Raw genomic sequence first — 13,792 nt, 5'->3', positions numbered from 1 at the left:
GATGGGAACAGGAGTTGACAAGGCACTCCAAATACTTGAAGGGCAATCGCACAAGAAAGGAAACCTGTGGCCCTCCGGATGTTGTTGCATTCCAACTCACATCCAGCTCCAGCCAGCATGGCCAATGTTCAGAAATGATGGGAGTTGCAGTGTGGCAACATCTGGAGGGTCACACAGGAGCAGACTTGTTTCTGTTGCTCCGGATAGCATTTGGTGGAAATAGCCAGGAAACAGATTTCAGCTACAAATTGGGAGAAATGTCCTAGTGGAAATAACTATTAAGGCAGAGGACAATATAACTTCCAAGGTACCCTAACCTCTACAGTTCTGTGATGGACCACATAGGTGCCCTTTGTAGCCTCACATGCAGCAACATATGATGATGATGACGATGATGATGATTTTATATCCCACCTTCCTTCCAAAATGATGGGTCATGTATTGAAATGATGCTTCATGTATTAGTTAATGTATTATTTCATGAAGTGTGAATTAACCAGGTTTGCATTAAGTGCAAACTAAACTGAATCTCCTTGCCCATCCCTGCCTCTGAGTCCCCAGGAATGCAGTATGAAAAAGAATAGGTTGTATTCAACTACAAGATGCTGGTATAGCACAGTGGGGAGAAGAGCCTGGCTGGGAGTCCACAGTATCTGAGTTCAAATCCTGGCTTGCATCTCCTGGGTGAGCTAAGGGCCAGCTAAAGATCACCCCCAGAGTGAGTCGCTCAGGGGTCACATGCCCTGCCACCAGTGCAGCCATGGGCAACCTGCATAGTCCCAAGGAGCCCAGTTGCCCCCCAGCTGGCAGTTGTGGACAAGGAAGGGGCTGGCTTGTGCAGCTGTGGCAAGCTGAGCAGGCCCTAGCCAGCTGGGGCAGACTAGCCTCAGAGGGAGGCAATGGTAAACCCCCTCTGAATACCGCTTACCATGAAAACCCTATTCATAGGGTCAACATAAGTTGGGATCGACTTGAAGGCAGTCCATTTCCATTTTCATTCAACGACAGAGTAGATCCAATGAAATTAATATCTATTAAGTCTAATATCTATTAAGTCTACTCTGCGTAGGACTAGTATTGAATACCACCCAACTTTTTTTTTTAAAAAAACCCTCCCCACCGTCACGAAGGCTTAAATCAATTGTTGGCATGTTTGCCTGGGGAAATTTGGGCTAAGCCAAACAGCTTGGTACTGATCAATGAGCACTTATGCTAATGTATCTGCCTCCAACTCTGACATCCATATGACATCCAAGTCTAACAACACCTTGGGTTGCATACCTTCCAACTAGAACACTGAAGACAGACAGATTAATTGAGGCATAAGCTTTTGTGGACCAAAATCCACGTCTTTTGATGCATGAAGCATTATGCTCACGACCATGAAATGCATAAAGCACAGTGTGTGAAGCGATAAGGAAAGCATCATTCACACCACCAGTAATTGGTAATAAAGCATAACCATTGCAGCTTTGCTATGTTAATTAGCACCTACAGCAGGACAGGAAGCCAATCCTAGCAACTCATTGGTAGCGATTTTTTAACAAGGCAAAACTAAAGGCAAACATTGGGATAAGTTCAGGACAGGGATTTACTAAAGACAAACAGGGACTATTCCTGATAAATGGAACATTTGGAACGTATGGGTTTATGACCTACATCATATGGGAAACTTCCAGCCCCTGGGCCACTCGTGGCCCTCCAGAAGGTCCAATGTGGCCCATGAGGCCATTTTCCCCAAACCACATCCACCCACCCATCAGCTGATAGTGATAGGTGGGAGGGCAGGTTTTAATCCTACATTTGCTGTGCAATCCTGTTCCCAGCAGGGAACAAGATTGTGCAACCAAGGCAGCAAAACCTCACTCATAAATGGAGCGTGGATTAAAGCCCTGTGCACAAGGGCCCTTTGAAGCATCCTTATGTGAATCCACATGAACTTTGAGTCTGCTTCTTTCCTTGCAATCTAGTCCTGCAAGAACTTGGGGAAAGGGCCATAGTTCAGTGGGAGATCACCTTCTTTGCATGCAGAAAGTCTCCGGTTTAATCCCTGGAATCCCCAGGTACAGCTGGGAATGTCCCATTTGAAATCCTGGAGAGCTGCTGCCAGTCAGTGTAGACAATACTGAGCTAGACAGACCAATGGTCTGACTTGTTATAAGGCAGCTTTCTATGTTCCTAGGCAGATGAGGGTGGGAAATATCTGGTAGTGCTTGATGTCAGGTTGTTACGACTGCTTTCCACACAAGTGCAATTCGAGTGCAAATTTGAGCCAAGAAATTGAATGATATTCGGCTCAAACTGATAAAGCCATTGAGTTGTCTCTTTTTTGCGTCTTGGATGAATGAAGTTTAGCCAGTCAAAAATGTTAATGGGAAACACATCCCACGGAACGCTCGCTTTGCCTACAAACGTTGGGCCTGAAGCCAAACAAAATACTGTTTAGGATTTTCTCAGCTTTTTCAGTGTGAGGTATACCTATATATATATCTCCTCCTAGAATACTAGTCTGGGGGCATAAGTCTGCTCCACAGTGGGAGGGGAAAGAGTTTAAATGAAATATTATATTTGGTTCTCCTTTAAATGACAGCCACGTTAAGTACATGGGCTACAGAAGTGCTTTTCAAATGGTGTTTCATAGAACTCTGGGATTCCTCAATGGGATGATAAGTCAAGGCAGAGAAACTTCCCTGAAAGACAGATTGCCTACCGGAACCAGGCTTCTCCTGCAAGGTGCTGCCATGGAGGGTGTTGCTCTGATAGCACGTGGTGAGGCCTAATGGGTCTGGCCATTGCCCAACACGAGGACAGGCCCAGACTAGAACAAATGGATAGAAATGGCAAGGAAGCAGATTTCGGCTAATCATTAGGAGAAACTTCAAAATGACATAAGAGGACCTCTGCTGGATATGATGGGCTGCCAGGGCTTGCTGATCCTAGGCTGGTACCTGGCCCCTTAAGTAGGCCCCAATCCAAACCAGAAGGTAACACCCAGAAGACTTCATTTGGACACTGCCTGGAGACTCCAGCCATGGGAGAAGAAAGGTGGGGCACTCTCTCTCCTAGGGTTGCCAGGTTCAGGGCCTGAGTCTGATCCTGTATCTTTAGGAGAAGAGAAAGTCAGCCAAGCGCAGGTGTTCTTGCAACACTGTAATAGGAAAAACCACAAGGTGGAATCCTCCCTTCCCCCTGCACAACTTTTAAAGATACAGAAGACCTCTTGGTTGCCAGGCCCGGATCAGTCTCAGGCCCTGAGCCTGGCAACCATACAGGCTGTGCCTGAGGTGGAGAAGGAGACCTACACTGTTGGGGCATAGGCAGAAGGAAATGAGGGGAGTCAGGGAGGATCTAAAAGGCCTCAAAGAGAGAGGGAAGGCCATTACTGAGCTCTGCAATAGCCACACTGGGAGACTAAGGAAGAGGCAGCTGACAGCCAGTGCTGTCCCTGGATGTAAGTAAGAAGAGAGAGGCGGGGACTGGTGGAAAGCAGACTGAGGTTGTTGGGGCAGCACCCCATTTGCCCTAATGGACCAGCTTCCACTGGTCCTAAGCACTGTTGGACAATGGAGCTGATGGCCTTGGGAAGTGGTGGGCTCTGCTTTGCTGGAGAATCTAAGAGGCTGGATTGCTACCTGTCGCAATCTGTAGTTGAAAGATCCTTGCGTTGAGTAGCAGGTTGGACTAGATGACCCTCCACCTGTCACTTCCAACTCTAAAACTCTGTGATTCTATGAACTCTCCCCAGAATCTTCCACATTGTGCACCTAGTGGTTTCATAGTCGATACAATTCATATGGAAAGTTCCCTGGAGGCAGAAAAATTGAAATCCACTGAGTTGCAGGACAAGGTGCTTCTGCACATCTCGGTTAAAGTTCCTTTGCTTTGGCTCTTCAGAGGACTGGATTTACCTCCTGAGAACTGAAAAAAAAATAAGCTAGGAAAATTTGATAAGCTAAAAAAAACCTTTTTGCCGATAGCCTGCTAAGCGATATCTGAACAGCCTGTGTATGGTAGCAAGCCTGCATCTGGAGGTATCCTTACAGTATATTAGACTGAACTAGGTGCAAAATAGATATTGGGTTACACTGAGGGACAGTGGAACAAAGAAAGGCTGTTTCTCCATTTTTTGTGTGGTGGAAATCAAAGTAAGTGCTTACTGGCATATTTTCATCATGCCCAGTGCGTGCTCTCTCACTTTTTATTGTTTTATTTAATACTCAGCTGGAAGAATGTGAGAAAGATTGCTCATGAATTGGTGACATTTTCTTTGGTCCTAATAAACATGATTAAATAAAGGTATTCCCCTACTGTGGCTTTTGGGTCCTTTTCATTCTTTTTTTTTTTTCAATTAATTTTTATTCAAATTTTCAAAACCAAAACAATACAAAAAGAAAAAAACACAAATCAATAACTAATACAATAAAAAAAAGAAGAGAAAAAAATATAGAAATATTGACTTCCGATTTGTCATAGTTCAGCTATAAATCTATAATATATAACAAACCTATCTCTTAATAGATTATAAAATCACCTTCCTCCAGCGGTTATCTTAATTGGTTTCAAATCTCATTAACATCATATCATTTTAATCTTCCACAAAAAGTCAAAGAGAAGTTTCCAATCCTTGAGATATATATCAATCAATTCTTTTTTTTTCTAAATAAACATGTCAATTAATCCAACTCATCAAGTCTACTAAGTCCAGTAATTTCAAATCGCTCTTCTGCCTTTATCCGTATTAGGTCCATCTTCCATCTTCCATCTCCACGCATCCAAAAATCTTGCTGTCATAGTCATATAATAAAAGTCTGATAGGAATTTCCTCCATCACAGATATTTTCTTGCCATCAAATCCGAACGTATCACTGAAATATTGCTGCAAAGCCACATCTCTGTTCCTCTTTTCCACATGATACACTAGTACATCTCTTGAAGATTTTTCCATTGACACAAAACAGGGATTAATTCTGTTAACTTTCTCCATTTCAAGTTTCATCAAATCCTTCCAGTCCAGGAATTTTTTTGAACCGATAATATCTTTATCTCCAATCTCTTCAATTCCTTCAGGGACAGCGCTGAGTTCCAAACTGTAATATTTGTCTCCAGGATCCGTCAGAGCCAGGAAATCCAAATCTTTTTTCATGTCCATATTTAATCCAATCTCCAAAGTTTGAACCTTGCCTTTAATTTCTCTTTTATCTTTTTTTGGTTTTCCAGATCTATCTTTATTCTCCTTTCTCATAGAATCCTGAATTTCTTTCAGCTCCTGTCTCATTTCGTGAAATTCAATTTTCCACGCTTGTCTATTATTTCTCAGTTCTTGTTTTATTGACTTAATCTCATTCATTATTTTCTGAAACATGTCTAAAGATAAAGTCCCTTCTTGTACATCCATGATCTTCTTAATTGTCATTCTTAAAGCAAAAGGAAAAAAACTCCTTCAATTTTCTTTTTTTTTTTTTTAATAATTTTTATTCAAATTTTTCAAAAGACAAACAAAAAAAGTCAAAAAAACATAACAATACATCAACAAAAAATGAAAATAAAATAGTTGACTTCCGATTTGTCGCAGATCAGCTATAAGTATATAATATACATCAAACCTGTCCCTTAATGTATACATACAGAGTCCCTTTTCTCCGTAAGCTGTCTTAATTAATCGTCAAATCCCAGTATCATCATTTTATTTTGATCTTTCAACAAAAAGTCTAAGAGAGGCTTCCATTCCTTAAGAAATGTATCTGTCGATTTTTCTCTAAGTAAACATGTCAATTTGTCCATTTCTACTAAATCCATTAATTTCAATAGCCATTCTTCCATTGTTGGTATTGATTCCATTTTCCACTTTTGTGCATATAATAATCTTGCTGCCGTAATCATATATAATATTATTCTTCCATATTTCTTTTCTATTTGTTTATCCATAAAACCCAATAAAAAAAATTCTGGCTTTGACTGAATATTTATCTTTAGAATTTTTTGCATCTTCCTACCTATCTGTGCCCAAAATGATTTTGCCTTTTTACATAACCACCACATATGATAAAATGATCCTTCTTGTTGTTTACATTTCCAACAAACATTAGAAACATTACTATACATTTTTGACAACTTTTCTGGAGTCATGTACCAACGATACATCATTTTATAAAAATTTTCTTTAAGATTATAGCATAGTGTAAATTTCAAACCTTTTTTCCACATATTTTCCCATTGATCCATTTGTATGTTATGACCAAAATTTTTTGCCCACTTTACCATACACTCTTTTACTTGTTCTTCCTCCATATCCATTTTCAATAAGAGTTTATACATTTTTGCAATTATATTTTCATCATTTGTACACAATCCTATTTCAAAATCAGATTTACTTATTTCAAACCCATACATTTTCTTGTCCATTTTATATCTTTCTAACAATTGTAAATAGGCAAACCATTGAAAACTATATCCTTCCTTTGTCAGTTGTTCTCTCTCTTTCATTGTATATTCTCCATGTACATTTTCTAATAGTTCTTGATAAGTTAACCATTTCTCTTTTCCAGTCATTTCTCTTCTATAAAACGCTTCTTGACTTGAGACACATAATGGTATTTTCAAATAAAACCTTGGTTTGTATCTATTCCATATTTTCAACAGAGGACGTCTTATAAAATGATTGTTAAAGTCTACATTTACTTTTACTTTGTCATACCATAGATATCCATGCCATCCCCACTTCAAATTATGGCCCTCCAAATCCAATAGTCTTTTATTCCTCAATAAAATCCATTCCTTTATCCAGACTAAACAGCAGGCAGCAAAATAAAGTCTCAGATTTGGTAATCCCAGTCCTCCTCTTTCTTTGGCATCTTGTAGTAGTTTAAATTTAACTCTTGGTTTTTTTCCTTGCCATACAAATTTAGAGATATCTTTTTGCCATTGTTTAAAAGGTAAATCAGAGGATATTACAGGTATTGTTTGAAACAAAAACATCATTCTCGGTAATACATTCATTTTTATCACAGATATTCTACCCATTAATGACAGTTGTAGTTTATCCCATCTTAGCAAGTCTTTCTTAATCTCTGTCCATAATTTTTCATAATTATTATGAAACAACTTTGAGTTTTTATTTGTCATAATGATACCTAGATATTTCAACTTTTTTTCTATTGTAAAATCTGTCTTGTCCATTAACTCTTTCTGTTCCCTTAAAGTTAAATTTTTCACCAACATCTTTGTTTTTTGATTGTTGATCTTAAATCCTGCTAACGGTCCAAATTCTTTTAATTTGTCCATCAATATATGAATTCCTTCCAAAGGGTTTTCTAGTACAATTATCAAATCATCAGCAAATGCTCTCAATTTATATTCTTCTTTTTTTATCTTTAATCCCAAAATCTTTTTATCTTGCCTTATATCTCTAAGCAGCACTTCTAAGACCAGAATAAATAAAAGGGGAGATAATGGACATCCCTGTCTTGTACCCTTTTGTATTTCACATGAATCCGTTAAATCTCCGTTAACAATTATCTGGGCCTTCTGAGATGTATAAATCGATCTAATCCATTTTATAAAATTGTCTCCAAAATCCATTTGCTCCAAAACCTGAAACATAAATTTCCAATTCAAATTATCAAATGCTTTTTCAGCATCTAAAAAAATCAAAGCTGCTTGTTTATCATTTCGTTGTTCTAAATATTCCAACACATTCAAGACATTCCTGACGTTGTCACGTAATTGTCTTTTAGGTAAAAACCCTGATTGATCTTCCTGAATAAATTGTTGCAATATTATTTTCAATCTTTCTGCCAAGATCATTGTAAAAATTTTATAGTCATTATTCAATAGAGATATTGGCCGATAATTTTTTGTTTCAGTTAAATCTTGCTCCTCTTTAGGTATTAATGTTATATTAGCATTTTTCCAACTATCCGGTATATTTCCCTCTTGCAGAATAAAATTCATTGTAGACTGTAAAGGTAGCAAGAGTTCTTCCTCCAAACATTTATAATACATTGCAGATAACCCATCTGGTCCTGGCGCCTTTCCTAATTTAATTTTGTTTATAGCTTCAGATATCTCTCTTGACGTAATAGGGCCATTAATAGCTTGTCTCTGAAAATCTGTAATTTTAGGCAAATTCTGTTTAGATATATACTCTTCTATTTTTTCAGATGGAATTTCCTGACACTTGTACAATGTTGAATAATATTGATGAAAAATCTTTTTGATTTTTACATTATCTGTCAGCGTCTCATCTCCTTCTTGTATCTTTAAAATAATATTTTTTTGACGTTCTTTTCTTAATTTATATGCTAACCATTTCCCAGGTTTATTTGCAAATTCAAAAGTCCTTTGTTTAGCAAAATTTAGTTTCCTTTCCATTTCTCTAACTGTCAACATTGACACTTGTTTCTGTAACATTTTAATTTGATTTACAATAGAAACTTTAGTTGGATTCTTTTTCAATTCTTCCTCTTTTTGTTTTATTTCTTCCAAAATTAATTGCATTTTCTGTTGTTTCTTTTTTTTTAATTCAGAGTTACATTTAATAAAATATCCCCTCATAAATGCCTTACTTGTATCCCAAACGATATTTTCACTTGTTCCTTTATGTAAATTATGTTCAAAAAACTCTTTTAATTTCTTCTTACATTCTTGTACTACTTTGTCATTCTGTAGTAAAGATTCATTTAGTCTCCATCTAAATCCAAGATTTTTTTTTTTTAAAGTTAATATCACAGGATTGTGGTCCGAAAAAGTTTTTGGTAATATATCCATTTTAAAAATATCCTTCGCTAGAATTTTAGACATCCAAATCATATCAATCCTCGAGAATGTTTTGTGTCTTTCTGAAAAATAAGTAAATTCCTTTGCGTTATCATTTATATATCTCCAGGTATCCACCAATTCTAAATGTTCCATCAGTTCAAAGCAAATCTTCGGTAATTTACCCTGTGTCTCTTTGATATTTTTTTCAGAAAGCCTATCAATTTTTGGTGAGATTACCCCATTCCAATCACCCATGACGCACCAATGATCATATGAAAACTCTGACAATTTTCCCATAAGTCCTGTGTAAAACCTTGTTTTATCTTCATTGGGAGCATAAATACCCACTATCAAAATGTTTGTACCCTGTAAAGTAATTTCAACCCCCACAAATCTACCACTATCATCCAGTAATACCAATTTAGGAAGCAATTGTGGGTTAATGTAAAGAACAACTCCATTTTTTTTTTTTGGTCCAGCCGAAATAAATTCTTCACCCAAATTTTTACAAATCAAATATTTGGAATCTTTCTTCTTAATATGAGTTTCTTGTAAACAAATTATATCCAATTTTAATTTTTTCAAATAATGAAACACTTTCTTTCTCTTCTGCGCCGTGTTGGCTCCATTTATATTCCAAGTTAGATATTTGTAATCCATCTTTAAGCGTGTATTTTAAAATGTGCCTGATGCTCCTTTTAATCCATCATCTTCCTTCCCCTCCTCTGCATATCCTTGTTGACTTTGTTTCCCAGGAATTATATCCATATCTTTGAGTTTATCTTCTTCCATATCTTTTGAAGCTTTTCTCAAGAAGTCCCTTGCTTTTTGAACAGTATTCAATCTATATTTCTGTTGTCTGAATGTAAAGATCACTCCTTCTGGAACATCCCATCTAAATTGAATTTTGCATTGCTTAAGTTTTTCTGTAAGGAAAGCATATTCTTTTCTCTTACGTAGAAGTCTAATAGGAATTTCTTTCATCACCAATATTTCCTTACCATCAATTTTAAAGGTATTTTTAAAGTGTTGCTGTAATACCATATCTCTGGTCGTCTTCTTTATAAAATGAACAAGCACATCTCTTGGAATTTTTTTCATTGTTGCATATCTGGAATTAATTCTATAAACTTTGTCTATTTCAAATTCCATCCGATCTTCATTCAAATCCAGAAATTTTACTAAAGCATTAACAATTTTATCTCTGATGTCTTCACCTGTTTCCTCAGGGATTGCACGGAATCTCAAACAATGCTCTTTATTTCTCATTTCAGTCACAGCCAAATAGTCCAAGTTTTTTTCTAATTCCAGATTTAATATATCTGTTCTATTCTCCAAGATTTGTACCTTTTCTTTAGTATTTTTTGCATCCTCCTTTATTTGCCCAATTGTCCCTTTAATCTCATCCACTTGTGTTTTAATATAGTCTTTTATATCTATCAATTCAGTTTTCATTTCCTGTTTTATATCATTAATCCCTTCCATTATTTTTTGAAACATATCTGGGGGTATAGCCCCTTCCTGTGGGTCAATAGAACCTCTTCGCTCCTGGGCCCTAGTTGCTTTTTTAGTTGTCATTTTCAAAAGAAGCCTTTAATTTCTGATATTAACCACTGTTCCAAAACCTAGAGGCAGTCTATTTCTTTTTTTTTTTCCTCCACCAACAAAAGAGTTAATATTCCAGGCCTGTTATTATAGTCCAGCCAGCACAACACAGTTCTTATCTACGTCCAAGAATGCAAAACAATCCTGGTTCCCAGTACAGCCAACACCAAGCGATTAGTAACATATACGAACAGCAGATTCGTCCAAAAAAAAATAGTCCAAGGAGAAAAATAGTCCAAAATATATTTCCATCAAATAATAATTACCTCTCATCCGTTTTTAAACTTTAAAGCTCCAAATTCAGGCCAGCTTTTTGTCGTAAAAAAAATATATAAGTTGTTTACATTTTCTTTCTTCCTTAATTATATTTAAAAGAGAAAAAGTATGACTCACCCAGGTTTCTCAGTTGCTGATTCGTAAACAAATCCCCTTTATTGTAGTAATTTAAGCCAAATGATAAGATTTAGACAGAAGTAGGCTCGCTGGTTAAGGACGTTTTTTTTAGAAGGAAAAAAAACGCTTCGCTTTATCCCAGTACAGCTTGCATGGAAATCCTGACTCCGTCTTCAGCCGATCGGCATGCCTTCTTATCTCAGGGATTTCCTGATCAATTCCAGCCGCCGACAGCTCAACGAAGTCTTGTGGAAAATCTGATCGGTTCTCCTATACCTTGGAGAACATTTAAGCCAGTCAAAGTTTCCTTTTAACTGGCTTTTAACCTGAAAAAAGCTTCCTCTGAGGCAGAGATCTCTCAGAGACAGTCACCAGCTGAGCACTCACTTCCGGGAAGTCTCAAAACTCCTTCAATTTTCAATGTCCCAAGCAAAGAGCAGTTTATTTCTTTATCCAGTTACAAAGGAGTTAATCTTTCCAACCAACTGACGTCACACGCTAGACAGCCCTTATCTCTTATCTGCCCAGAAGTGCAAAAACAGCTTTAGTTCACAGCGTCCAAATAACTAGTAGCAGAGAGAATGAGCAGATTCGTCAAAAAAAAAAAGTAGATCAGGAAAAATAGTCCCATGCATATATTACACAAAAACCTTATAAATCAAAAAGATTCCAATCAGAAATCCCTCATCCGTTGTAATCTTTAAAATGCTATTTTCCATATCAGCTTTTTGCAATAAAAGAAAGATAGGCTATTTTTATTTTCTTCCCCCTTAGTTCCGTGAGTAAAGAAGGAAAGTGTTAACTCACCTAGGTTATCTTAATTGCTGTTACTTTCACAAATCTCTTTAGCTGTATAGATAAGAAAATGATAAGCATAGACAGGAGGATGCTTGCCTGTTTGTCCGTTGCTCTTTAAAGAAAAAAAAAGGCTCACTTATTCAGCTGAGCTAGCATAGAAATCCTCGCTCCATCTGGGCAGCTGGAAGCCTTTCTTTCGCAGACAATTCTGACGAATTCCAGACTCCAACTATCACGACAAAGCTATGTGGGAAATCTCACGTTTCTTCCTTATCCGGAAGAAATTATCCCCAGTCAGAAAAGACCCTTCTTAGTTTCATCTAAGTTTCATCTAAGTTTCATCTAAGACGGGAGCCCGTCTCAGAGCTGCACAGGCGGAGGGATCCTCCTGGGAAAGTCCTGGGTCCTTTTCATTCTTTTGGGCCAAGCACAAAATTACAAAAAAATATTATGCGTACGGGAAGTCATATGTCTATTGAATAGCCTCTTTCCTTACTAAGAGCAAGAAGCAAACACACAAATAGCTGCATTTCATGAGTTTCATCTCTTTTAGCAGGGGTAGCCAACAAGGTGCCCTCCAGATGTTGTGGACTGCTACTCCCATCAGTCCCAGCCAGCATGAGCAATGGTCAGGAATTATGGGAGGTGCAGCCCAACACGTACGGACCTCTCTCTATATATTTTGAGCCTAACATGAAAATGAAACAGTAGAGGGAGCTCTCATCTCACAAAGCAAGGATCACACCAGTTTCAGAAGCAGATTTTAAAAACCCAACTAGGGACATTTCCACAAGCGATGCTGAAAACTGATGTGCCATTGTGGCTAATGTAAGGCTGTGATTCTAATGTTGTCTGAGCTATACCCCTTACCTCACAGGCTATAATAATAATAATAATAATAATAATAATAATAATAATAATAATAATAATAATTATTATTATTATTATTATTATTATTATTATTATTATTTATATACCACTTTTTGGCCAAAAGGCCCCCAAAGTGTGAACAAAATATTATGAAATATATCACAAAAAAATTACATAAGAAATAACCAGTAAAAAATATACAGTAAAAATACAATGCAACAAAAACAATAAAAATGCAATACAAGAACAATGCAACAAGAACAGAGGAAATTTTTTTCTCCTTTCTCTTCCACAGCGGCGGCAGCTCGGTACTGCTTGAGGGTGGGGAGCTCGGTGTTGCTCAGATAGTAAGACATGGGGTAACGGATGGCCAGTGCTGGATTTACGCACAAGCTACGTAAGCTGCGTCTTAGGGTATCAGATTATCAGGGTCCCTGGCAGCTCGGGAAGAGTAGGGGTCCTTGAAGAGTGCCCACTTTTGCAGCTGGAGCCTCTTCCAGCGGCCGCCCTTGCCATTGAGGGGGGAGCCATTGGCAGCGGAGGAGGAGGAGGCACCAACGGCACCCACAGACTCGATGCCCAGGCCCTTGGTGGCCAGCTCATCATCGTCGTCAGGTTCGGGGGGAGGCTTGCCAGTGATGAGGTCGGGCGCCTCGGATATGTCCAGTGCCCCCTCGGCATCACGGTGCTGCCGGTAGGTCATCCAGCAGCAGGGCTCCACGTCGGTCTCGTCCTTAACTGATGGTTAAGGCAATCATATGCCATAAGAAACAGGACTTTTAGGATAATTAAAGTTCCACAGCTTTCCCCATCTCAGTCATAAGAACAATTTGCAGCTGTTTCTATGGTGCCCTGTAGCAAAAGTCTTAAAAGGACAGAACCTATATCCCTTTGGAACATGGGCAGCCTGCTCCTGGTGTGGAGACTCAGCGCATTTTCTTGAGAGGGCAGTTACTTCCCCGGGTGTAGGGCTAATGCCACAATATTCAATGAAAAGAAAAACTCCAGAGCTTGGCTGCTGAGCCTGAAATGAGGTAGCTTGCACTGTTGGAGTAGACCTTGACGAAACAGTACCTGGAATTGAAGAGGCCTGCTACTTTGCTTTCCCCTCAGCTTAGGAAGAGTAAGGGAGGTTTCTACTAAGTAGGTGTTTGTTCTTGCAGCAGGATGGAGATGGCCCTGGTCTGACCAAAACCCCCAGTGGCTGGTGGCCCCATGTCAGTGGGGCAGTGAAATCCATTCCAGGTTTCAGTCTGAACTTTCAAGGAACTGTCCAAGGTGCTGAAGCCCCCAGGCACTGACCTATGGTGAGCTGAAGTCTTGCCAGCCAATGTCCTGGCAGGGAGAAATATTCCTGCATGGGAGCTCC

The sequence above is a fragment of the Rhineura floridana genome, chromosome 1 (assembly GCF_030035675.1).
Source record: "Rhineura floridana isolate rRhiFlo1 chromosome 1, rRhiFlo1.hap2, whole genome shotgun sequence".
Classification (NCBI taxonomy): Eukaryota; Metazoa; Chordata; class Lepidosauria; order Squamata; family Rhineuridae; genus Rhineura; species Rhineura floridana.
The sequence above is the reverse complement of the archived record's forward strand: the minus strand, read 5'-3'. Positions refer to the sequence as shown.